Source organism: Pristiophorus japonicus, chromosome 2 (genome assembly GCF_044704955.1).
Source record: "Pristiophorus japonicus isolate sPriJap1 chromosome 2, sPriJap1.hap1, whole genome shotgun sequence".
NCBI classification, from domain to species: domain Eukaryota; kingdom Metazoa; phylum Chordata; class Chondrichthyes; family Pristiophoridae; genus Pristiophorus; species Pristiophorus japonicus.
The window spans coordinates 309,914,763-309,942,071 of NC_091978.1; the positions used below are offsets into that span (position 1 = coordinate 309,914,763).

The 27,309-nt window shown below is 45.9% G+C and overlaps 1 protein-coding gene across 4 annotated transcripts in view; it reads right to left on the reverse strand.

Moving 5' to 3' along the window:
* pdgfc (platelet derived growth factor c) overlaps positions 1-27,309 on the reverse strand; it is a 392,811-nt gene that overhangs the window by 309,442 nt on the left and 56,060 nt on the right. Inside the window, exons 1-2 of one of the 4 annotated variants that reach the window (XM_070871716.1) lie at positions 18,205-18,305; positions 8,194-8,315 (exon numbers count right to left, since the gene is read on the reverse strand). The exons of 2 other annotated variants lie outside the window; for them this stretch is intronic. The gene's annotated coding sequence lies outside the window, so the exon portion shown is untranslated. Of the gene's footprint in view, positions 1-8,193; positions 8,316-18,204; positions 18,306-27,309 lie in introns of those variants that run through there. One more of the 4 variants, XM_070871726.1, reaches the window with a different exon arrangement.

The window sequence follows — 27,309 nt, forward strand, 5'->3', positions numbered from 1 at the left end:
ATTCCTACCTGAAAACGACGTTATTTTGTGTACAGTGCTAGGCGAAACCTCTTTATGCTGCAAAATTTGTTTGGTGTTATCGCTGGTGGACATAAATGCCCTGACTATCGTTATGGTTTTCTTCAGATTCGGTGTTTCAACAGTCAATAGTTTGCGAAGGATAACCTCATGGCCAATGCCAAGTACAAAAAAGTTTCTTAGCATTTGCTCCAGGAATCCATTGAATTCGCAATGTCCCGCAAGGCGCCTCAGTGCGGCGAAATAGCTCGCCACTTCTTGGCCTTCAGACTGTTGACATGTGTAGAATCGATACCTTGCCATCAAAACGCTTTCCTTCGGATTTAGGTGCTCCCGGACCAGCGCAAACAGTTCTTCATAGGATTTGGTTGTTTTGGTTTCACCGGAGCTAGAAGATTCTTCATGAGGCCATAGGTTGTTGCCCCACAGACGGTAAGGAGAATCACCCTTCGTTTGGCAGCGTTCTCGTCCCCTTCCAGCTCATTGGCCATGATGTATTGGTCGAGTCACTCCACGAAGACATCCCAATCGTCCCCTTCTGTGACTTTCTCCAGGATACCAACAGTTCTTTGCATTTTTGCGTGGTTGTTCGTTGTCTCATCGCCGGTGTGGGCAACGGCAACCAGCTCAAAGCATCGGCACAATTTTCTGTGCCAGGTCTGTGGCGAATGACATAATCATAGGCAGGTAATGCCAGCGCCCACCTTTGGATGCGGGATGAAGCATTAGTATTGATACCTTTGCTCTCGGAAAACAATGAAATGAGCGGCTTGTGATCAATCTCTAATCCGAACCTCAGACCGAACAGGTATTGATGCATTTTTTTAAACACCATACACACACGCTAAAGCTTCTTTTTCTACCATGCTGTAGGCTCTTTCTGCTTCAGACAAACTTTTGGATGCATACACAACAGGTTGAAGTTTCCCCGACTCATTGGCTTGTTGGGAGTACGCAACCAATTCCATATGACAATGCGTCACAGGCCTAAACTAAATGGTTACATGGGTCATAATGTCCCAGCAGCTTGTTCGAGCAAAGCAGATTGGTGGTTTTCTCAAAAGCTGTCTTGCAATGCGCCTGACGCCCAGTTGTCGCTTTTTCTCCATAGCATGTGCAGTTGTTCTAGTAAGGTGCTCAATTTAGGTAGGAAATTACCAAAGTAGTTGAGTAGACGCAGGAATGAACGCAGCTCCATCATATTCTGCAGCTTGGGTGCATTCTTGATGGCCTTGGTTTTCATGTCAGTAGGTCTGATGCCATCAGCAGCGATTTTCCTCCCGAGAAATTCGACCTCACCGAGATGAGGAGAAACTTCTTCACCCAGAGAGTGGTGAACCTGTGGAATTCTCTACCACAGAAAGCTGTTGAGGCCAATTCACTAAATATATTCAAAAAGGAGTTAGATGAAGTCCTTACTACTAGGGGGATCAAGGGGTATGGTGAGAAAGCAGGAATGGGGTACTGAAGTTGCATGTTCAGCCATGAACTCATTGAATGGCAGTGCAGGCTAGAAGGGTCGAATGGCCTACTCCTGCACCTATTTTCTATGTTTCTATGAAGACGCACTTCGAGCGTTTCAGTCTGAGTCCCACTCTATCCCAACGCAGTAGAACCTCTTCCAGGTTGTTCAGATGTTCCTTGGAGTCACAACTGGTGATCAGGATGTCATCTTTGAACATGACGGTTCTGGGAACGGACTTCAATAAACTTTCCATTTTCCTCTGGAATATTGCTGCAGCCGAGCGAATTCCGAAAGGGCACCTGTGGTAAATAAACAATCCTTATGCATGTAAATCTCTTCGACGTCTCGACCAACTCCTGTGTCATATAGGCCGAAGTCAAGTCCAGTTTTGTGAATGACTTCCCTCCGGCTGGGGACGCAAACAAATCATCAGCCTCCGATAACGGGTACTGATCGTGTTTCGAAACCCTGTTGATCGTAGCCTTGTAGTCTCCACAGATTCTGACTGTGCCATCACTTTTCAGCACAGGAACAATGGGGCTGGCCCATTCATTAAATTCGACCGGTGATATGATCCCTTCACGCTGGAGTCTGTCCGGTTCAATTTCGACCTTCTCCCTCATCATATATGGCACTGCCTGAGCTTTATGATGGATGGGTCTTGCATCTGAGTCCACGTGGATCTGCACCTTGGCTCCCGTGAAGTTGCCAATACCCAGTTCGAACAGCGAGGGGAACTTGCTCAGTACTTGGGCACATGTATCTTCCTCCGATGACAACGCTTTTATGTCGTTCCAGTTGCATCTGATTTTCTCCAACCAGCTCCTGCCGAGCAGCGTTGGTTCATTGCCTGGAACAATCCACAGCGGTAACTCGTGAACCGCACCGTTATATGACACATTAATTTGTGCACTGCCAATCACCTTTATCAGTTCTTTGGTGTACATGCGCAGCTTGGCATTAACAGGGCTCAGCCTGAGCCTCACAGTCTTAGTATCCCACAGCTTATTAAATGCCCTCTCGTTCATGATCGATTGATTCACCCCCGTATCCAGTTCCATTGATACTGGTATCCCGTTAAACTTCACATTAATCAAAATTGGTTTACTCTTGGTTATGAAGGAGTACAGTCTATACACTTTCTCCTCTGGCATGTCGGATTGCGTATCCGGATCAGTGCTAGTCTGACTCTCATCCTCCACATGGTGTGTCGCAGCTCGCTTGTTCATCTGCGAACACTTGCGCTGGAGATGCCCCACTCTCAGACAGCCTTTGCAACTATATTGCTTAAATCGGCACTGCTGGTGCCGATGATTTCCCCCACAACGCCAACACGGAGAAGTCGGATACATTCCAGCTGGCAACCACAGGTTTCCCGAACACAGCTGGATAGGCCCTGCCATGTGCCGCTCTGCCGAACACCGAATCAATCGCATTTACAGCACTTGCCGAGGTTCGGTTCTTCACCGCTATTTGCTTTAGACTCCTGTCCATCATCATACATGATTGAGTGGTCTGGATGGCCCATTTTAAATCCAACTCCTCCACCGCCAGAAGTTTGCACGGGATCACCTCATGGTTGATACCAATAACAAATTAGTCCCGCAGCATGTCTGCCAACACCTTCCCGAACTTGCACGGTCCCGCTAGATGTCTCAGGTCGGCAACGAATTCCGCCATGCTTTGGCCCTCCGATCGAACGTGTGTATAAAACCTTTATCTCGAGATGATGATGCCATCATCTGGCTTGAGGTGCTCCTGTATCAATGTACACAACTCCTCGTACGTTTTCTCTGTGGGGTCACTAGGCACGAGAAGATTCTTTATCAGACCGTAGATCTTTGAACGGCACACAGTGAGGGACACAGCCCGGCACCGATCTGCATCGTCGACCCCTTTCATTTTGTTGGCCAAGAAGTATTGGTTCAAACGCTCACAAAGTCTGCCCAATCTTCTCTCTCCACGAATCGCTCTAAAAATCCAATTGTGCTCATTTTGCAAACAAAGATTCTTGTATTCTCGTCGCCAAATGTTATGTATGCAATAAAGGTTCAAACTGAGTCCTGTTTAACTAAGCAAGGTACAACATTGGCTCTGCTTTATTTAGGCCCAAAGTGCCTGACACTCAAAATGGCTGGCCTTTTATACCGGAGCAGCACCACGTGCGTGCTGCTCAGTGGCCTCCAACAATGATGCCATCTGATGACTACAAACAGAATGTACATACATAATAGTTTCATTTTCCAGCCTCAGCCCTTAGTGCGTCCCTCGTTACCCTGGTAACCCGATCTTTTTGACGCAGATCTTAGGCTCCACCACAGAGCTTAAGGACAAGCTGCGCCGGGCCACATTCACAAGTTAAAACGGGGAAACTTGCAACTTTTCTTGGGCCAAAAATCTGCAATGTGGAAAATTGAACCTCATGTCACAGATCCTTGCTGTATAGAAGCACTGTGTGTATGGGCTGTGAAGGTGAAGGTTGGGAGAGATTTCAGTCATTATAAATCCACTATTGGATATCTTTGTTATTCACAGAGTTTGCAGGCAGATGATCCATCTCCATGCCCAAATGGATCAGATGTTTCTGAGCACATAATTTCCACTGGAGTAAAAAACCTGGCAACGGCAAACCGCTGTGATCACTGCAAGCAACAGTGGTCGCTGCAAACAATGTGATCGCTGCAAATAACGTGACCGCTGCAAACAACGTGATCATTGCAAATAATGTGATCGTGACAAACAACAGTGATCACTACAAACAACAGTGATCACTACAAACAACAGTGATCACTACAAACAACAGTGATCACTGCAAATAACGTGACACTGCAAATAATGTGATCACTGCAAACTTCTTCTTAGGCAGTCCCTCGAATCGAGAATGACTTGCTTCCAAGCCAAATGGGATGTGTTCAATGAGTTCACAGATGTTTCAATGAAGGACCTAATATTCCAGGTCCCGAACTGCACATTGAAAGGTGGGAGATGCCTATGCGTGGATTTTTTTAATGTGTGGCGGCCGTTGCACCCCAGCCACCATACAGGCTTGACAGAGCTTGGTCCAGTGGCAAGGGTTAACCAAGATAACTGGAGACCTGTTCTGCTGCACGGATCTAGTGCGCACACATATCGCAGTGTGGGCTGGTTCGTGCTGCCCTGAGGCCCTCGCCTCTTCTGGGCCCCAAACTCACGCCTCTCCTGGGCCCCGATCACTTCGCACTGCAATCTCTTGCTGCTCCTGCGCCCCAACCATGCCTCTCCTGCTGTACCTGCCCACGTTCCAACCACCGACCTGGGTTATGGTGACGTTCAAACCAGTTGCCCTTTTCACTGCCGTCGCCCTCCTGCACCAGTTCGCGCTGTAGGCTGAAGTGGTATGCTGCCATGCTGTCCGGGGGCCGCTCGCCGCTTGCCTTTTATGGCCCTGATCTGTCGCTCGTATTTCCTCGCAGGTTAGGGCCACCACACAATACAGTTAAATGTACTTAATGTATATGCCATCATCATCATCATCATAGGCAGTCCCTCGCAATTGAGGAAGACTTGCTTCCACTCTAAAAGTGAGTTCTTAGGTGAACAGTCCAATACGGGAATTACAGTCTCTGTCGCAGGTGGGACAAACAGTCGTTGAAGGAAAGGGTGATAGGGAGTCTGGTTTGCCGCACGCTCCTTCTGCTGCCTGCGCTTGCTTTCTGCATGCTGTCAGCGATGAGACTTGAGGTGCTCAGCACCCTCCCGGATGCTCTTCCTCCACTTAGGGCGGTCTTTGGCCAGGGACTCCCAGGTGTCGGTGGAGATGTTGCATTTTATCAAGGAGGCTTTGAGGGTGTCCTTGAAATGTTTCCTCTGCCCACCTGGGGCTCGCATGCCGTGTAGGAACTCTGAGTAGAGCGCTTGATTTGGGAGTCTTGTGTCAGGCATGCCCAATGTGGCCTGCCCAATGGAGCTGGTCGAGTGTGGTCAGTGCTTTGATGCTGGGGATGTTGTCCTGATCGAGGACACTAACGTTGGTGCGTTTGTCCTCCCAGGGGATTTGCAGGATCTTGCGGAGACATTTTTAGTGTTATTTCTCCAGCGGCAGAGACCTGCTGGCTCGCAAGCAGCGCTGGAAATCGACCCAAGGAAAGGAACAAGGGCAAGCCTGCGGTTTGCAGGGAGCACCCCCCCCCCCCCCACCCCCTCCCAGGGGCTGCATTTCCCCAACCTCTGGGGCAACGGGATGGGCTGACTGCCCCCAGCCAGCTGGAGAGGGAGACTTTATTTGTCTTGTGTACTGTGCACAGGAAGGCCACGTTTTAACTGCATGCCGTCTGATCGGAAGCAAACAAAAAACATTTGTTATTTTTTGTTGTCATATTTTTTTAAACAACAAAGGATCCCGTCTAAATTGGAAACACCATCTGCTTAAATGTTAAAGTGAACAGGCTGCAAGCATGATTTACCACCTCGATCCCCCAAAACTTGCTTTCATCATCGCTACAAGCAACGTGATAACTGCAAATAACGTGATCTCTGCAAACAACGTGATCGCTGCAAACAACAGTGATAATTTCAAACAATGGGATCACTGCAAACAATGTGATTATTCAAACGATGGCGATCACCGCAAATAACGTGATCACCGCATTGTGTGAGAAATGAACAGAGAAATATGGTGAGGCAATACAGTGGTAATTGGAATATGGGTTGGTGATAGGGTTGCCAACTATGTTTGGAGGCATTCCTGGAGGTTTGATCACTTGACATTCTGACCACATGACATCTAACCATGTGATGCCTGATCACATCACACCTGATCACGTGACATCCTATCACGTGACATTCGACCACGTGACATTCGATCACATATCAGCTACTTCGTGGAAATAATGCTATTTTAATTAGGGTACAAATAGGCCTACAAACACACAAATACAGAAATCTGATTATCGATGGACAGAAATCTGATGACCTTACAGACCCTGCGGGATACTCTCATGGACCACTATGTTCCAAGGAACCCAGTTTGAAAACATATGATTCAAGGGAGACACGTAGTCAAATTTTCAGCAGATGAGATTTTCTGCTACCATTACAATGCAAATTGTCTAACGTGTCTACTGCCAGAAAAGACATAGGATCCAAACAAACAGCACAACTACAATTAGAATAAAAGTAAGTTCTGGCCCTTTATGTGACTTGTGCACAGTGTTTGTGCTAAGCAACTGAATCCAAGATCCCAAAATGTTAAAAACCATTCCATTTAAGGCTTGTTACATTCTGTTTTGCTAAACAATTTGCAGATTAAAATATTTTAAGGCAGAGCCAGACCATACATAGAATTAATATTTGGACTAAAACAGAACTCATTGGGATGATTTGATTTCTGAAAGAGCATTTTAAAGGATTACAGTTTTCTGGTTTGTTACAGAAACCACCACAGATCTATTAATCAAATAAGCATTCTAATCCTTTTTAATTTGAACTTCATTGAGGGAACCACTGCATAATTCTGAACAGAAAGCTAAGATAACAAATTAATTTGAACATAGTCGACTGTGCAATAGTCTATGGATGAGCAGAAATTTCCTCCAATGAAATATTAGGAAGACTGAAGCAATTGTCTTTGATCCCCGTCACAAACTCCGTCCCCAACTCCATCCCCTAGCCATTGTTCCCTGGCTATTGTCTGAGGGTGAACCAGACCGTTCGCATCCATGGCGTACTATTTAACCCAAAGCTGAGCTTCTGACACAATAGCCTGTTCATCACCAAGACCACTACTTCCACCTCCTTAACATCGCCCTTCTCCAACCATGCCTCAGCTCATCTGCTGCTGAAATCATCATAGATGCCTTTGTTATCTCTAGTCTCAACTATCCCAATATTCTGCTGGCGGGCCTCCCATCTTGCACCCTCCATAAACATGAGCTCATCTAAAACTCTGCTGCTCATATCTTAACTCATACCAAATCAGATTCACTCATCACCCATATGTTTGCTGACCTACAATGGCTTCCAGTCCAACAATGGCTCCAGTTTAAAATTATCATCCGAGTTATCAAATCCCTCCATGGCCTTACCTCTCACTATCTCTATAACCTCCTCCAGCCCTACAACCCTCCGAGATCTCTGTGCTCCTCCAATTCTGGTCTCTTGTGAATTCATGTTTTTAATCACTACCATTGGCGGCCATGCCTTCAGCTGCCTAACTCCTAAACTCTGCAACTGCCTCCCTAAACCTCTCCGCCTCTCAATCTCTTTCTCCTCTATTAAGACACTCCTTAAATCCTACAACCTTGACCAAGCTTTTAGTTACCTATCCTAATATCTCCTTATGTAGCTCAGTGTCAAATTTTGGTTGATAGCGTCTTGGGATGTTTTACTACGTTAAAGGTGACAATTCAATGGAAGTTGTTGTTGAAGTTGTATCTGGCCATTGTGACCTCATCTCACTTTAGAATTGGTGTTGAATTTACCAAAATAATTTAAATTCTTCCCCCAAATGTACTTTTTGTTTCAGCCCAAAATACATCTCTCCTGATTTTAATTACCATTGACTTAAAATTGAAATGAAAATCAAGAGATGTATCATGAGCGGTTGAATCGATATCGCTCGTTTTGCACGGTCATCCAATGTCAAAATTACCCCCACTCAATGCAAATATCAAGTAATCCCAGATTATGTATAGCATTGATTTGGTGCAGAGTAAAGCTCTCTCTATCCTTACTTCTCAGTTCAGGTAAGCTGTGGCCTCAGTGTGAGATTGCCAATTGAGTACAGTTCCCCCACTTTGAGGGGCGACTCCAACTGCTCATAGATCTCTCCAATACAGCACTGCAGAATAAAGGTCTAAAAAGGAAAGAGAAAATACTGTTGTAGAAAATACTCTCAATTATGTCTTTAACATGTATATTTTTTAAATCCCATCCTTGCTAGGAAAATCCTAAATTTGATCATTGCTTGCATGCTTTCCCGAGTACCTAATGCCTGAAGTCAGATGAAGGCCTGTACTCTGGTGACATGAACCACAATTCAATCGATGACCAGGTGCACTAATTTTCATTCCTGGCACTCAAGCTACCATTCATTTGGCAATAAGTTAGATCCAGATCCAGATAAACATCCAGGAAAACAAATCTGGATCTCATAGAAGCATATAAAATTCTGACGGGATTGGACAGGTTAGTTGCAGGAAGAATGTTCCTGATGTTGGGGAAGTCCAGAACCAGGGGTCACAGTCTAAGGATAAGGGGCAAGCCATCTAGGACCAAGAAGAGGAGAAACTTTTTCACTCAGAGAGTTATGAACCTGTGGAATTCTCTACCACAGAAAGTTGTTGAGTCCAGTTCGTTGGATATATTCAAAAGGGAGTTTGATATGGCCCCTATGGCTAAAGGGATCAGGGGGTATGGAGAGAAGGCCGGAGTAGGGCACTGAAGTTGCATGATCAGCCATGATCATATTGAATGGTGGTGCAGGCTCGAAGGGCCGAATGGCCCGCTTCTGCACCTATTTTCTATGTTTCTATGTTTCTATATGTTCTGTCAGTTCAGGTGCCTGCTGACTTGTTGTACAGCTGACTACACAGCCTCTACCTAAAAGGTCCATAGCAGATTTTGGAGTCTGCAGCAAAGTGATGGTGCTCATCGCTGACCTAGAAGAAAGCTGCCCAAATAGATCGAGTTCATCTCTCTCGATGTTAATTTGAATCTGAAACCAAGTCTGGGGGATCTCCAGCATCCAGCAACGTCCATCAAGCTAGCTGAGCACCAAATCACATTAAAGAATTCTCACACGCAGCAAACCAGAAAGTAAAATGCACTGATTTCCTTCACTTCTTAAATCACTTTACAGAGAGCGAAATTAAGATTGGGACATACACATAGGATCATAAACAAACTGAAAAAAAATATATCTATATATATTATATTGAAAACCATAAAATGTTTATTATAATGGAAAAAAATTACATTTGACAAAGACAAAATATAATTTCAGGGTCAGAACCATTGTGCAGCAGTAATTATAACTCATTGCGCTGTTAAAAACCCAGTTACACCTCATTCAACAAGCCTTAAGGTTTCGGGGGGTTTCTAACAGCTTTATTCCGTGTAAAAGAAAAAGTTTTCATCAGTTCAGTGATTTCAGTTGATCAAAAGACGAGGTGCTGCTCCTCGAGCTTATGTTGAGCTCCATTGGAACAGTGTAAGAGGCCGAGGACAAAGAGGTCAGAGTAAAAGTGGAACAGAGAATTAAAGTGATAGGTGACCAGAAACTCGGGGTCATGCTTACGGGCTGAACGCAGGCATTCCGCAAAGCAGTCACCCAATTTGCATTTGGTCTCCCCAATGTAGAGGAGACCTAGCTATGCTTACCTTTTCCTGGGATAGATGTAACATTTTTTGTTCCAGTCCTACTCAGGTTCACTCCCTCACCTTTTTTTCCAGTACATTGATGTCTGTATCGTTGCTGTTCCCTGCTCTCGTCCTGAACTAGAAAATGTAATTCACTTTGCTTCCAATTTTCACCCTTCCCTCACCTTCACAAGGTCCATCTCCGACTCTTTCCGTCCATTCCTTGACTTCTCTGTCTCCATTTCTGGGTATAGACTATTGACAAACATCTACTATCAGCCCACTGACTCCCACAGCTACCTGGACTAAACTTTCTCCCACCCCGCTTCCTGTAAGGACTCCATTCCATTCTCTCAATTTCGCCATTTCCATCACATCAGTTCTTATGATGCCATCTTCCATACTAGTGCATCCGATATGTCTTCCTTTTTCCTCAACCAAGGATTCCTCTCTATTGTGGTTGACGGGCCCTCGAACATGTCTGTTCTATTTCCTGCACTTCTGCTCTCACCCCTTCCCCTCCCTCCCAGAACCACAATAGGGTTCCCCTTGTCCTCTCCTTTCACCCCACCAGCCTCCATGTTCAACGGATCATCCTCCGCCATTTCTGCCACCTTTAGCGTGATCCCGCCACCAAATGCATCGCCCCCTCCCCTCTCCTTTCAGCATTCCGAAGGGATTTCTCGCTCCACGACACCCTGTCCCATGGCACCTTCCTGTGTATGCACAGACGTTATAACACCTGCCCTTTTACCTCAGCCTTTTCCACTGTCCAGGTTCCCAAACACTCCTTCCAGGTGAAACAGCAGTTTACTTGTACTTCTTGTAATTTAGTATACTATATTTGCTGCTTATAATGCGGTCAAGTCTACATTGGGGAGACCAGACCCAGATTTGGTGACAGCTTTACAAAACAACTCCATTCAGTCTGTAAGTGTGCCCCCGAGCTTCCAGTGGTCTGTCACTTTAATTCTCAGCTGCACTTTCACGCTGATCTCTCGGTCCTCAGCCTCTTACATTGTTCCAACATAAGCTCAATGTAAGCTTGGGGAACAGCACCTCATCTTCCGATTAGGCACTTTATAGCCTTCTGGACTCAACATAGAGTTCAACAATTTCAGACCATAACCTCTGCCCCTATTTTTTCACAGGGCAGCTGTTGATGATTCTGCCATCCCCATTGCTAGACTTATCTTCTGTTTCTTTACTTATCCCATTGCCATTTTCTTTTACTTTGCACAATTATACCTTTTGTCATTTAATCTCTCCTGCCTTCCACCCTATCACAGACCTTCCCTTTTGTTCTTTTCTCCCCTCCCCCTTTCCCTGCCCCTGCAATTGCTTAAAATCTGTTACATCTCTAACATTTTCAAGCTCTGACGAAAGGTCATCGACCTGAAACGTTAACTCTGTTTCTCTCGCCACAGAGTCTGCCTGACCTGCTGAGTATTTCCAGGATATTCTGTTTTTAATTATTTTATTATATGCGAATGATGTGCTAAGGACTACCAGCTCGCAGAGGTAAACCTTTATACAATTGGTATTCATAGGATCATAAAATGATACAGCGCAGAATGAGACCATTGGGCCCATCATGCCTGTGCCGGCTCTTTGATAGAGCTATCCAATTACTCCCACACCCCTATTCTTTGTCCATTGCATTGTAAATTATTTCCCTCCAAGTATTACCCAATTCTCTTTTGAATGTTACTATTGAATCTGCTTCCACCACTCTTTCTGACAGTGCGTTCTAGATCACTACAACTCGGATAACAAAATGTTTCCTCATGTCACATCTGGTTCTTTTGTAATTACCTTAAATCTGTGTCCTCTGGCTACTGCCCCTTCTGCCACTGGAAACAGTTTTTCCTTATTTACTCCATCAAAACGATTCATGATTTTGAACACCTCTATCATATCTCCTCTTAAACCTTTCTGTTCTAAGGAGAACAACCACAGCCACTCCAGTCTCCACATAACTGAATTTCTGCATCCCTGGTACCAGTCTAGTAAATCTCCACTGCACCCTCTCTAAGGTCTTGACATCCTTCCTAAAGTTTGGTGTCAATTAACTTTGTCTCGGTTTATTGTCTCTAAAATTTTCACCACCCCGACATTAGGCCGATTGGTTTGTAATTGGTTTGTAATTAAGATTTATACCTCTCCCGTTTTTTGAACGGGGAACATTAGCAATCCTTCAATAGTCTGGCACCAACCTCATATCTAAAGAGGATTGGAAGATTGTGGCCAAAGCCTCCGTTATTTCCACCCTTACTTCCCTCAGCAACTTTGGATGCATCCCATCTGGACCGGGTGACTTTTCTACTTTGACTTTTAAGTACCTCCTCTGAAACTAGTTTTGTCATAGCCAATATCACTACTGCCTCTTCCTTTACTGCAATCTTGGCATCATCCTCTACTCTCATGAAGACAAAAGTATTAATTTAGTACATCAGCCTTGCCCTCTGCCTCCACAAGACGACCTTCTTTTTGGTCCCTAATTGACTGCATCCTTCCTTTGACTACCCTTTTTACTATTTACATGCTTATCAAAGACTTTTGGGTTCCTTTTCATGTTAGCTGCTAATTTAGTCTCATACTCTCTCTTTGCCCCTCTTATTCCCTTTATTAGATCTCCTCTGTACTATCTGTATTCAGCTTGGTTCTCTACTGTATCATAAATCTTACATTTGTCATATACCTTTTTCTAGCTTTAAAATTCCTTACCATTCCCCCTCATATGAATGTGGCCACTTTATACCTGAAATATCTCCTTTCTGAAGGTCTCCTATTGTTCAATTACTGTTTTGCCTACCCAATTTTTGATTCCAATCCACCTGGCCCAGATCACTTTTTAAACTCACTGAAGTTAGCCCTCCTGCAGTTAAGTATTTTTGCGCTTGATTGTTCTTTTCCATAACTATTCTAAACCTGATATTATGATCACTGTTCCCCAAATGCTCCCTCACTGAAACATGCTCCACTTGCCCCACTTCATTACCAGAACTAGATCCATCACAGCTTCCTTCCTCATTCGGCTGGAAACACACTGATTAAAAAAGTTCTCTTGTACACATTTCAGGAATTCCACCCCCACTTTGCCCTTTACACTGTTACTGTCAAAGTCTATATTTGGAGAATTGTATTCCCCATTATCACTGTAAGGTGTTGGCAGAAAGTATACACCCAACGGTGCAATAGCTCCTCCATTGTTCCTTAATTCTAAACAAATAAATCTGTCTTTGACCCTTCAAGTACATCATCCCTTTCTTGATCAAAGTTTAATTGATCAATACTGCCACCTCCGCCCGCTTCTTTTTTTCCATCCCTATCTTTACTGACTACCTTATAGCCAAGAATATTAAGTTCCCAATCCTCCCCTTTTTTGAGCCAGATCTTTTATTGACACTACATCATAGTCCCAAGTGGCAACTTGAGCATGCAGCTCACCAATCTTATTTACCATGCTACCTGCATTTAAGTACATGCACTCCAAGCACATCTTGGACTGTCTCGCATTTTCCTCCTGTCTGATCCCTCCTATTTCTAAACTATTCTTTACTAAAGTGCTATTTGTTTCTCCCACAATCCTTTATGCACCTTGTTTTTCCTCCATATTGTCCCATCCTGGTGACCACCTCCCTGCCAAATTAGTTTAATCCCTCACCCACAGCACTAATTAACTTCTCTGCAAGGTCAATGGTCCCAGTTCTGTTGGGGTGCAACTCATCCATCTTGAACAGGTCCCTCCTGCTCCACAACTGGTCCCATTGCCCCAGGAATCTGAAACCTTCCCTCCTGCACCATCTCTCCAGCCTGTTAACCTGTTTTATCCTACTATTCCCATATTCACTAGCATGTGGCACTGGGAGCAGTCCAGAGATTATTACTTCAAGGGCCTACTCTTTAAATTCCTCCCTGGTTCCTGAAATTTTAACCTTTTCCATCCTATGTCATTGGTTCCCTCATGGACCATGACTTCTGTTCTTCTTCCTTCCTCCCCCCACCCCACCCCCCCTCAAAATGTTCTGCACCCTCTCATTGATGTCCTTTATGCTGGCACCAGGGAGGCAACACACCATGTCGGACTGACTTTGACGGTTACAGAAGCGCCAGTCTGTCCCCCTGAGAACAAAATCCCCTATAACTACTGCATTCCTACACTGTGCCCCCCTGTGCAGTCCTTTGCCTCACAGTGCCATGCTCCGAACTGCACTCCTTCAAGGTGTCGGCACCATCACTGCCACACTTTGAGTATTTAGGCACTGCCTGCCTTTTCCTACCCTGCCAGATGGCCACCCACGTATGGTCCTGAGCTCTCTGTGGCTCTGGGGGTGACAACCTTATGGAACTAATCTTCTCTTCTTAGGCAGTCCCTCAGAGTCAAGGATGATTACGTCCACACTAAAAATGGGTTCTCATGTGGCTGATGAGTCCTATGCAGGATCTACAGTCTCTGTCATAGGTGGGGCAGACAGTGGTTGAAGGAACGGGTGCTTGGGTTGCCATGCGCTCCTTCTGCTATTTATACTTGGCTTCAGTTTGCTCTCAGCGTAGAAACTCGAGGTTTTCGGCGTCTTCCTGGATGCTTTTCCTCCACTTTGTGCCGTCTTGGGCCAGGGATTCCCTGGTGGTGGGGATGTTGCAAGGAGGCTTGAGAGTGTCCTTGAAGCGTTTCCTCTGCCCACCTGGGGCACGCTTGCCATGTCGAAGCTCTGCGTAGAGTGCTTGCTTTGGGAGTCCCGTATCAGGGATGCGGACGATGTGGCCTGCACAACAGAGTTGATCGAGCGTGGTCAGTGCTTCGATGCTGGGAATGTTGGCCTGAGCGAGAACGTTGACATTGGTGCGCCTATCCTGCCAATGGATTTGTAGGATCTTGCGGAGGCAGCGTTGGTGGTACATCTCCAGTGTTTTGAGGAGCCTGCTGTACATAGTCCATATCTCTGAGGCATATAGGAGGGAAGGTATCACTACTGCTCTGCAGACCATGAGCTTGGTGCCAGGTTTGAGGTCCTGGTCTTCAAAAACTCTCTTCCTCAGGTGACCGAAGGCTGCACTGGCGCACTGCAGGCAGTGTTGGACTTCGTCATCGACGTCTGCCCTTGTTGACAGTTGGCTCCCAAGGTATGGAAAATGGTTCTCGTTATCCAAAGCCTCGTCATGGATTTTGGTAATCAGGGAGCAGTGCTGCGTAGCAGGGGCTGGTTGGTAGAGGACCTTTGTCTTACGGATGTTTAGTGTAAAGGCCCATGCTCTCGTACGCTTCTGTGAAGGTGTTGACGATGGCTTAGATTTCAGCCTCTGAGTGTACACAGACACAGACGTCGTCTGCGAACTGTAATTCAATGATAGAGGATGGGGCGACCTTGAATCTGGCCTGGAGGCGGCGGAGGTTGAACAGTTTTCCATTTGTTCTGTAGATTAGTTCCACTCCAGTGGGGAGTTTACTGAGGGCGAGATGGAGCCTTGCAGCAAGAAAGATCGAGAAGAGCATTGGTGCAATGACACAGCCTTGCTTGAACCCCATTAACCTCCATCAACCCCAAACAAGGACACCTATGTCAAAAGGGGATGTGGCTCACAGAAAGGACTCCTACACTGGAAGTTTCCTTGGCCCTGACCTGTATCTTCTGAGAGAAAGAGGACGTTATCAGCCTTGGCCGCAGCAGAGGTGAGGCCCACCAAGGGGCCCAGATCTCGATCTCTCCTGAAACTGTAACTCGCCTGTGGTCTGATAAGTCTTCTTCACAGCCCTCTGAAATTTTAAAGTATTGAAGGGGCTGCCACTGTCAATATGTTCAGCGGACTTTGGCTGCATTGCCTGGTCCTCCCCCTCCCCACTATGGCAGGTGCCTGGGATGTGCCCATTGTGGCGTGGGCACCTGCCCGTGAAATTCAAATGAGAGAACCTCCACCTGACTGCAGCAGGGGTCAGCACCAAAGACGCTGCCACCTTACCAGGAATTTTGAGGGCTGACTTAACTAAAGCAGCTCCAAAATGGAAAGGAGCAAGTGGAATGTAAATGGAGGCAACAGAGGAGAAAGCAAATGTTTAAAGTTCCTAAAATCATTGTTCAGATTGGAGGGCTCCAGTGTGGAAGAATTCTAATGCCAATTTTGTGAGGTCCCTCTGGTGGCAAGAGCCTCATAAATGCAAAAAAAAATATGCAGATCAGATCCAATAAATTTCACAGCTACAGGCAAATCCAATGGATTTCACTCATGCCTGAACGTGTCTAAGGAGAACCTAACTACACCATCTTTGTTTCAAAGGCACCATCTGCTGCTCTGTCTTGTAGGCAATGGGGCTGATTTTTGTTTGTGGCCTAGAATGGGATGCCCACTCCACCCATTTGATGTTGCTGGCAGGAGGCCTGATCGACTTTGGTGGCTGGACCTCATTTAAATAGAAAATATGAGATGCCAGTGGTAATCGTGCTGCTTCAAGGCAGCTCGCCATTTGGCAGGGCAGGGACTCCCTCTGGCCTGCTGCCAGTTAAAAGAAGTTTGAAAATCTTAAAGGGGTGCTGCATTTTTCAAAGGTGTGTTGTAGACAGCATTTTATTGAATCAGCAGGCAATACGATGTTGGTCAGAGTACCCCGAATCTCCAGGCCTCGGGCAGCAAATGAGGAATAGGAAGGAATACTTTTTCCTTCAGATAGGTTACGGGTGCCTCATCAAATAAGGCAGAAGCAGTGAGAGAGGAGGCTGGGCAGATCAATGCCAACATTTTTGTTCCAAGGATCTGGCAGCAGTGCAAAAAGAAATGTAATAACTTAGCAGGGCTGCCAAGGTAAGACTCCACTTCACATCACACTGACTCTCCACAGCCCTGCAACACCAGATCAAAGGATTATCAATCCTTCGCTCCCCTTCTTCATAAGCCTCACCTTCAATCACAATGAGACACTTCAGTACACCCCGTAATGCTTGTTCTCACACATACTCAACATCTTCGTGCTCTCTGCATCTATGGTTGCTGAACCCCTACTAGGATTGCGAACCCGGCAGGATTATCCTGCAGTCTCCAGGAATTGAAGATTAATCTCCTGGACACTGCTGCGAGGAACCCAGGAGTAAAACATCCCAAGGTGCTTCACAGGAGCGTTATCAAACAAAATGTGACACATAAGGAGCTATTAGGGCAGATGATCAAAGAGGTACATTTTAAGGAGCGTCATAAAGGAGGAAAGAGAGGTAGAGAGGCGGGAAGATTTAGGGAGGGAATTCCAAAACTTAGGACCGTGGCAGCTGAAGGCACAGCCGTCAACGGTGGAGCGATTAAAATAGGGATGTGCAAGAGGAACCTAGATATCTCAGAGGGTTATAGGGCTGGAGGAGGTTACAGAGATAGGGAGGGGTGAGGCCATGGAAGGATTTGAAAACAAGGATAAGAATTTTAAACTCGAGCCATTGCTCAACGGGAAGCCACTGTAAGTCAGCGAGCACAGGGTGATGGGTGAACGGGACTTGGTGCAAGTTAGGATACACCCAGCAGAGTTTTGGATGAGCTTAAATTTATGGAGGGTGGAAGATGGGAGACCAGCCAGGAGAATCTAGAGGTAACAAAGGCATGTATTTGTGAGAGGGCAGCCCATTCGCAGGCCTCTCCCTCGTTCCGATCATGGGCATTTCCCTCTTCCCAGGGAGGCTGGGAGAGTATGGGTGAGGCCGAAAAATCTGGCTTGGCCGGGGTTGTGGAAGTTCTGCCGCTCTTAATGGCAGGACTTTATTAACATCTTGTAGCTCCGCCTCTTGCCCGCCAGCCGAGCAAATGGCCAGCCTGGCCAGCGAGCAGGAGGGAACACCAGTGGCATGGGGCTGTAGCCGGGGACCGTTGAGGATGGTCCCGGGCCATCGCAACATGGAAGAGTGTCGCAATAGAGATGGAGGCTTGCGAATGACTCCTGCGATCAGAAGTGGAGAGTCCCGTGATCGGAAGGTCCGAGATCGGGAGGAGGGGAGAGGCCCGGCGATCGGAACGGGGGAGAGGCTCATGATCAGCGGGTGGGAAGGGGGAGAGGCTCACAATTGTGTGGATTGGGACGGGAGATATTTTCTATCAGGAGGGCTGCTGGAGGTTGGCGGTCAGGTCGCAGAGGGGAGGGGAGGGGAGGGGGGCGCGGGCAGGGGGTAGGAATTCTGTGACCAGGAGGGAGGAGGGAGGAGGCCGAAGGCTTCCTTGAGGGGCTGAAGTGAGCAGCCCTGCTCCCTCTGGCACACAAGGAGTGCTGTAACAGACACCTCCATTGTGGTGTCGGCAGCTCCCACCTCCTTTGCATTGCCGAGTTTTCTAAGCCCTGGCAAACTCGCCCAGCCACGAATTTGTAGGTCAGCTCCGCGGGAGCATGATTTAAATATATTAATTAAGCTTCTCACCTCTCCATGGCGGGACACTCAAGTGTCCTGATATCCACTGCCATAAAGAAGGATATCAAGGTCGCATTCTGTGTATTTCACTTTATAACTCCTCCCCGAAACCCTCTCCCGCCTTTCTCTCATGGACACTCTGACTATCCTCAGGTCGGTTTCATGTATTGGCTGTTCTCCAACTCAAAGACTAAAAAGATTTTTTTTTTTAAAAAGGCAAAGCTACCTGACATCAGTATTTAATACACAGTTAAACTGTTTGGATGAAGTCATTAAAATGGATAGCTATGATAGAAATGCATCCCTTCTGACACATGGTGAGGTTTTGCTTTGGTCACACTGTTTAACTATTCAAAGTGTAGGTGAGCACAATCCATACACTGTTTACAAACTTCAATGGTCTGCATCCTGTACTCTAAGGCAGCCTCTGTGCAGACCCTGTAATAATTGATGTAAAAATTAGTGCAAGATCCATACTCTGCCGTGCATTTAGCTGCTTTATTGTTGAATTTACTTCAGTCCAGCAGGTGAGCTAATTCCTGCCTGGCCTTTTTGGTTTCTTCCAGTTGAAAACTACTACATCTTTCTCTGAAACTTTATTATCGAGGCATTACATTCCCACATTACAACAGTGACTAGACTCCAAAAGTACTTCATTGGCTGTAAAGCACTTTGAGACGTCCAGTGGCGCTATATAAATGCAAGTCTTTCTTTCATTAACAGGCAATAGCAGGTTTTTCAATAAAAATTGCTATTGATTTCACTAGTGCAATAAAACAAAGTAGAACAGTAAAAGAAAAGGCTGCTGATTTCAGCTTCTCATATAGTCTTCTGTCAGCCAATGTTCATCTCTCTAGTTGTATTAAACAGCAGTGGAAAACAGGCCCCTCTATAGAGCTCCTCATATTAAAGAATGTCTCAGCATTTTACAGGGGAGAGATGGACACTGAGCAAGGAAACATAGTAATGGGAAGCAGGGTAGCAAGGTGAATACCACATATGCGTATGTGTCTGGAAAGGTATTTACATTGAATAGTCTTAATAGTTACGTGTGCTACTGCTGTAACTATATAGAAAAGTTATCACTCCTTCCACTGTCCTGCCAGCTGACAGTTTTTCTCTTTCTTCCCAGATACTCCTTGTTTCTCACCTGCATGTGCCTGCCATTTATCAACCTTGTCCATCTCACATTCACCCCACACTAATTTTATCTTTATCCATTCCTCTTCCTTTGTTCCAGTACTGGCTATCCCCATGAGCACTGTGTGGCCAGTAATGATAGATTAAGCTCCCAAAGCCTGACCTCTGAAGGACTCTAGCCCCAGTTTTTCAAGTACCACAATTCTATGCAACCTGTAAGATCAGAAAACTCTTCAAAACAACAACTTAGTAATGGGAAGCAGGGTAGCAAAGAAATTTAAGATAAAAAAAATGCACATCAGGGAGAAAGAAAGTAAACTTCTGTGGATTGCAAAGAATAGGCCCATGTAACACAATGGATGAAACTCACTGGCAGCTGTAAGAGACCATAAGACCCTCATCACTCAATGGTTGATTTTCATGATTCACCAATTCTGACATGTGGGGAAGTTCATTTTAGAGTTACTGGATTTACTTTTCTACCTGACTTTTCTACTTTTTTCTCCTGTCCACCTCTTCTGAAGGCATGGACTACTACTGGGCTAACTTTTCACATGGATATTCTTCATGTATGAGCGGAGACACTGAGAGTTGGCAGGATGTTTGACGGTGGGAGCACTCCAGCTAAGCCCAATCATGTGCGAGTGCATCCACACAGGTGCACTTCCTGGCATGGGCCATTGGATAACAATCAAGAGCAGTCACCCTGGTGGATTTTTTTCCCTCCCTAGCCCAAGGGCGCTGAGGCTAATTGCAATACTTGTATCACATTCTCCTAATTTAGCCAACTTAAAAGACCACAACAAATTACAAGAAGACATTAATAAACTTGCAGAATGGACATAGAATTGGCAAATAAATTTCAACACTGATAAATGTAAGGCATTACATTTTGGTAAGAAAAATAAGGAGGTTACATATTACTCGGGAAATAAGAATCTAAATGGGGTAGAAGAGCAAAGGTATATCGGATTACAAATACACAAATCACTAAAAGTAGCGACACAGGTTAATAAGGATATAAATAAAAGCAAACCAAGCACTTGGGTTTATTTCTAGAGGGATAGAATTGAAAAGTACAGAAGTTGTGCCAACTTGCATCAACCTTTGGTTAGACCACATTTGGAGTACTGCATACAATTCTGGTCACCATATTATAAAAAGGATATAGAGGCACAGGAGAGGGTGCAAAGAAGATTTACAAGGATGATACTAGAAATGCAAGGATATGCCAAACAGGAAAGGATGAACAGGCTGGGTCTCTTTTCTCTTGAAAAGAGAAGGCTGAGCGGTGACGTCAGGTCTTTAAAATTATGAAAGGCTTTGATACAGTAGAGAGAGAGTGTCTCCACTTGTGGGGAAGAACAAAACTAGAGGCCATTAATATAAGATAGTCACCAAGAAATCAAATAGGGAATTCAGAAGAAACTTCTTTACCCAGAGAGTAGTGAGAATATGGAACTCGCTACCACTGGGAATGATTGAAGCGAACAGTATAGATGCATTTAAGGTGAGGCGAGATAAGCATATGAGGATGAAGAGAATAGAGGGTTATGCTGATAGAGTAAGATAAGGAAAGATGAGAGTAGGCTCGAGTGAAGCATAAACACCGGCATTGAATGGTTCGGCTGAATGGCATGTTTCTGTGCTGTATATCCTATGTAATGCTATTTAAGACAAGTAATTGAGCCCGGAACCTCTGGTTCAAGAATAAAACTGCAACCACAAGGCCTAAATTAAGCTGTTACAGACCTTTGAAGGCCTACAGCGGTGTCCAATTTATTCCTTCAGCAAGTGTTGAATCTGGGATGATAGTCCGGCAAACACATGCAAATTAGCTGAAGCCAGAGAAGTATCTGAGTTCGGCAGAAGTTGTTGGGTCACATATGAAAAGCATACTGCCTGACTTACACTGGGGTGAGGGAGGAGAAAATTCTGCTCCGAGTTAATATAAGTACCACGAGCACTTTTTTTACCAAGATAAATTGAAATACATTTCAATTAAGTTTGCTTTTTATATTCTATCTGTGACAAAAGCAAAATACTGCAGGTGCTGGAAATCTGAAATAAAAACAGAAAATACTGGAAATACTCAGCAGATCAGGCAGTATCTGCCTATCAGGTTGAATGTCACTGCCACTTCTCTTCCAGAAATAAACAGCTTGAAGAAGTTCCGCCCTTCTCTCCAATTGGAGTTTTGGTTTGCCTCTTTTATACAGTTCTGATGAAGGGTCATCAACCTGAAACTTTGGCCATGATATTAATGGGGAGGCGGGGAGGGAGCGAAGAGCATTCGGGAAACCTGGAAGAACGGGTTTCCCTCAGGACCTGGCGAATTTAACGGCAGAATCTGATTAACATTTTTTTTCTCCATTTCCTGGCAGCAGCCAGTGAGCAGAGAGGAGGGATGGAGGGATCGGAAAGGTGGTGAAGGGGGCGGTGGCAAACCAGATGCCGGGTGGGAAGGGGGAGATCGGAGGCGTGAGATTGGAGGCTGGCGGTAGGGGTAGATCAGAAAGGACTGGGAGGGCAGGGCGGAGAGAGATCCAATAGTGGAGGATAGGGGATCAACCAATCATGGGGGGCTTGGGCAACGCACTTCACCTCCTCCTGTCCCACAAGCAGTGCTGGAAACATGGCATCCTCACCTCCCTTTAGCTGCTGGGTTTTCCGAGGCCCAGGTTCAAGGCGGGTTGGTTATGGATTTCAGATTTTTATCATACCTGACCCAAACCCATCCATTTTTGAGGGTTAAAATTACCCGTTAAGTCATGTTTTTTTCTCCACAGATGCTGCCTGACATCCTGAGTACTTCCAGCATTCTCTGTTTTACGTAGAATCACAAAATCATGGAATTATCCAGCAAAGAAAGAACATGTGCTTTCAGACAGCACATTCCAGATCATAACAACTCATTGCGTTATCACCTCTCCTTTGGTTCTTTTGCCAATTATCTTATATCTGTGTACCTTGGTTAGTGACCTTCCTGCCATTGCAAGTTTCTCCTATCAAATCCGTTCATAATTTTGAACACCTCTATTAAATTTCCCATCAACCTTCTCTCCTCTAAGGTGAACAACCTCGGCTTCACTAGTCTCTCCATGTAACAGAAATCCTTCATCTCTGGTATGGTTCCAGTAAATCTCTTCTGCACCCTCTCCAAGGGCTTGTCATCCGTCCTAAAATATGGTATCCAGAATGGACACAATACTCCAGCTGAGGCCTAGCTCCCTAATTTTAACCCCCAAGAATAGGTGGGTTTAGGTTGGATGAGAAGTTAAAATTTTTAACATTTTCAAACCCCACCCTAGCATACCGACTTCCAGTTGTAATGAAGGCAGGAAGTGTGGGCAGGCGACCAATTTGCTCTCAGGTGAGGGGTTGGCCGATAAAAGCTTTTAAGGAGGCTGTGTGCATCCATTTTAGCATGCTTATTATTTTTATTCTATTTTGGTCAGGTTGAAAGAAAGCAAGACTTGCATTTATATAGTACCTTTCATGACCTCGGCATGTCCCAAAGCGTATTACAGCCAATGAAGTACATTTGAACCCATCTGGTTCACTCGTGTACTTTAGCGAAGGAAATAAGCCATCCTTACCTGGTCTGGCCCATATGTGACTCCAGACCCACAGGAATGTGGTTGACACTTAACTTCCCCCTGAAATGGGCTAGCAAGCCACTCAGTTGTAACAAATTGCTACAAAAAGACAATAATTAAAAAACGGGATGGACCACTCAGCATCGCCCTCACCACCGGCTGCGGACATGACAGGCACAACCAGCACAGTCGACCCTGCAAAAGTCATCCTCACTAACATCTGGGAACTTGTGCCAACATTGGGAGAGCTGTCCCACAGATGAGTCAAGCAGCAGCCTGACATATTCATACTCACAGAATCATAACTTTCAGAAAATATCCCAGACTCCTCCATCAGCATCCCTGGGTATGTCCTGTCCCAACGGTATGACAGACCAATCCAAGGTGGCGGCACAGTGCTATCAGTCAGGACAAAGTAGCCCCGGAGTCCTCAACATTGATTCTGTTATGTCTGTAATGCACTTATAAATGACTCCATGAGGCAATGTGTTGTATTCAAACTGTAGTGACCTTGGTCCTTTATTTGTAACTCCAGAGTGAGGCACAAGCATGGTGGGCAGCCTTTTATACTGGGCCCTGCACACCTATGCAGGTGACCCTCAGGTCTCCCATCGCAGTGCCCTCTGGTGGACAGCCTCTGCCACAGGGGCAGGAAACCCCGGTCTCCACCAGTTGCACCCTCTAGTGGTGCCAGCAGAGTATATACACAGTGTAAACCTTATTGATAGTACATCAGGTAACAAGTCTTCATCTTATGCAACTATACAGCGACTACACAGAGAGTATAACTATAGTCTGTATATATAACAGATTCTAGCACCCATAAGATCTCATGGTTTCTGGTCAAGCATGGGCAAGGAAATCTCCTGCTGATTACCACCAACCACCCTTCCTCAGCTGATGAATCAGTACTCCTCCATGTTGAACACCACTGGGAAGAAGCACTGAGGATAGCAAGGTCATAGAACATAGTGGGTGGGGGACTTCACTGTCCATCGCCAAGAGTGTTTCGGTAAAACCACTACTGATCGAGCTGGTCGAGTCCTCAAGGACATAGCTGCCAGACTAAGCCTGCGGCAGGTTGTGAGAGAACCAACACAAAGGAAAAACCTACTTGACCTCGTCCTCAACAATCAAGCTGTTGCAGGTGCATCTATCCATGACAGCTGTGGTAGCAGTGACCATCGCAGTCATTGTGGAGACAAAATCCCGTCTTCACACTGAGGACACCATCCGTCCTGTTGTGCTAAATGGGATAGATTCAGAACAAATCTAGCAGCTCAAAACTGGGCACCCATGAAGTGCTATGGGCCATCAGCAGCATCAGAATTGTACTCCACCACAATCTGAAACCCCATGGCCCAGCATATCCCTCACTCTACCATTATCATCAAGCCAGGGGACCAACCCTGGTTCAATGAGGAGTGTAGAAGAGCATGCCAGGAGCAGCACCAGGCATACCTAAAAATGAGGTGCCAACCTGGGAAGCTGCAGCACAGGAATACATGCTAAACAACGGAAGCAACATGCTATAGACAGAGCCAAGCGATCCTACAAACAACAGATTTGATCAAAGATTTGCAGTCCTGCCACATCCAGTTGTGAATGGTGATGGACAATTAGACAACTAACAGGAGGAGGAGGCTCCATGAACATCCCCATCCTCAATGATAGTGGATCCCAGCAAGCAAGTGCAAAAGGCAAGACTGAAGTGTTTGCAACCTTCTTCAGGTAGAAGTGCCAAGTGGATGATTGATCTCAGTCTCCTGCTGAGGGCCCCACCATCACAGAAGCCAGTGTTCAACCAATTCGATTCACCCCATGTGTTATCAAGAAATGGCTGAGCACACTAGATACAGCAAAGGTTATGGACCTCGACAACATCCCGGCTGTTGTGCTTCAGAACTCGCCGTGCCTCTAGCCATGCTGTTCCAGTATGGCTACAACACTGGAATCTACCTGACAAATTACTCAGATATGTCCTGTCCAACAAAAGGCAGGACAAATCCATTCTGGCCAATTACTGTCCCATCAATTTACTCTCAATCATCTCAGACTCCTCAAAGCCTTTCCACCATCTGCAAGGCACAAGTCAGGAGTGTGATGGAATACTCTGCGCTTACCTGGATGAGTGCAACTCCAACAACACTCAACAAGCTGGACATCATCCAGGACAAAGCAGCCTGCTTGATTGGCAGTCCATCCACCCCCTTCCAACATTCACTCCCTCCACCACTGGTGCTCCATGGCTGCAGTGTGTACCATCTACAAGATGCACTGCAGCAACTCACTAAGGCTTCTTCGACAGCATCTCCCAAACCCGCGACCTATACCATCTGGAAGAAGAACAAGGGCAGCAGATGCATGGGAGCACCATCACATTCAAGTTCCCCTCCAAGTCACACACCATCCTGACTTGGAAGTATATCGCCGTTCCTTCATTGTCGCTGGGTCAAATTCCTGGGACTACATCCCCAACAGCGCTGTGGGAGTATCTTCACCACACGGGCTGCTACGGTTCAAGAATGTGGCTCTCCACCAGCTTCTCAAGGGCAATTGGGGATGGGCAATAAATGCTGGCCTTGCCAGTGATGCCCACATCCCTGGATGTGGATGCATTTATTACATTTCCAAGTTTTGTGTCATCTATAAATGATGCCCCGTACACCAAAGTAAAGTTCATTAATTTGCCGATCCCTGGGGGATACCACACTGCACATCCCTCCAGTTTGAAAAACAACCGTTCACCACTACTCTCTGCCAATTTCATATCCATGCTGCCACTGCCGGTTTAATCCCAAGGGCTTCAATTTTTTTTTAATTACTGGCCCATATATTTACAGGGAGTCGGGAGGCTGTGGGGGAGCACAGTAGTGCAGGGGAGCCTGGCAAGATCAGGGATGCAGAGGTCCTTCTGAATTTAATGGCAGGACCTCATTATAATTATTTTCATCCATTTCCCACTCAGCAGCAGGACAAATTGATAAAGCATGTTCGGCTACCGGGCAGGAAAAGGATCAGCAAGAGGCCACAACCACGCACCTTTGTGGATTGTCCCCGAAAGGTAGGAGGGTGAAGGAATTGAGAGATCGGTGCTGGGGCTGGGATGAGGTGAGGGGGTGACTGCGATCCCAGGAGGGAGGGAGCGGGGGGGGTCGGTGCTTGCAGGGGGGTGGGATGGAGAAGTCTGTAACCACAGCAGGGAGGGAGTGGGATAAAAGTGTTTTTGCGGGTGGGGGAGAGCGGGAAGGGAGTGGGAGGTCCGCGATCGCATCAGGGAGGGAGTGGGATATGGGTGCTGGGGGCCGGGGGTGGGTTGGAATGAGAGAGGCATCGTTCGGCAGAGGGGAGGCTGAAGACTTCCTTGACGGGCAGGGGGAAGCACTTCTGCAGCCGATACCCACAGCTGTAAAAATGGCAATGGGCACGTACACGGCGGATTGGGGACAAGTTCCCCAGTCTTACATTTTTAACCTCCCTCCTGACCTTCTCCCGCCTGTCATGGGGCGGGGGTGGTTAATATCAAGGCCACTGTGTCTGTCTTTCATGGTGTCAGTGAGTCCTTAATAACAGTTTGTTTTTAAACAGACAGGAAGTCTTGCTTTTAGCAAACGCTTAGCCTGAAAATTTAAAGAATTGCTCCCTCCCCCACCCATCCCCCCCGCCCCCCACCCCAGGTTGGTACAGACGACACAACATATGCATGACATCACTGAACAAGCATTGAAGCCTTTACATCTTTGTAATTCCACACAGTAATTTGAAGTTTTGTTTTTCTAATCACTGAAATCATTTCATTGATTGCTCTGGCAACCATCCCATCCAAACGATCAGGTGAGATCAGACCAGCCACTACATGCACATTCCTATTTGAGTTTTTAATTCAGGCTTGGAGAAAGAACACAGAATTGTGCACTTATATAACAGCTTCTGGCTGACAATGCTGAAATGCTACATCCTATTGGAAGGGTGAAGTATTTATTTGAAAAATTCATCTGAGCATTAACTTGTATCAGTTATACTAACCAGCATTGCAGGATGTGTATTATTCTCTGGGCGTTAATGACAATTTTCACTCCCTGTTGGCGACATGGTAACTAACTGAACCTAAATCAAAAACTGATCCCTGCACTGAGGTGTTACTGGATTCCTTGAATCACACAATCTGTTTTGGGATTCATTTTAAAATAAAGATGGTATCACTGTTGGCCTCATTAACAATGCCTTATCGCCCATGAAAGAGGTGTAACTTTGACTCTTCATATCTGTACTGCACGATTCTTTATCTGACAGGCTACTTGATCAAGACATATATATTTGCACAGCATAGTTTACCCCAAACCAGTAACTAGCCCACATATTTAGCCACAGGCAG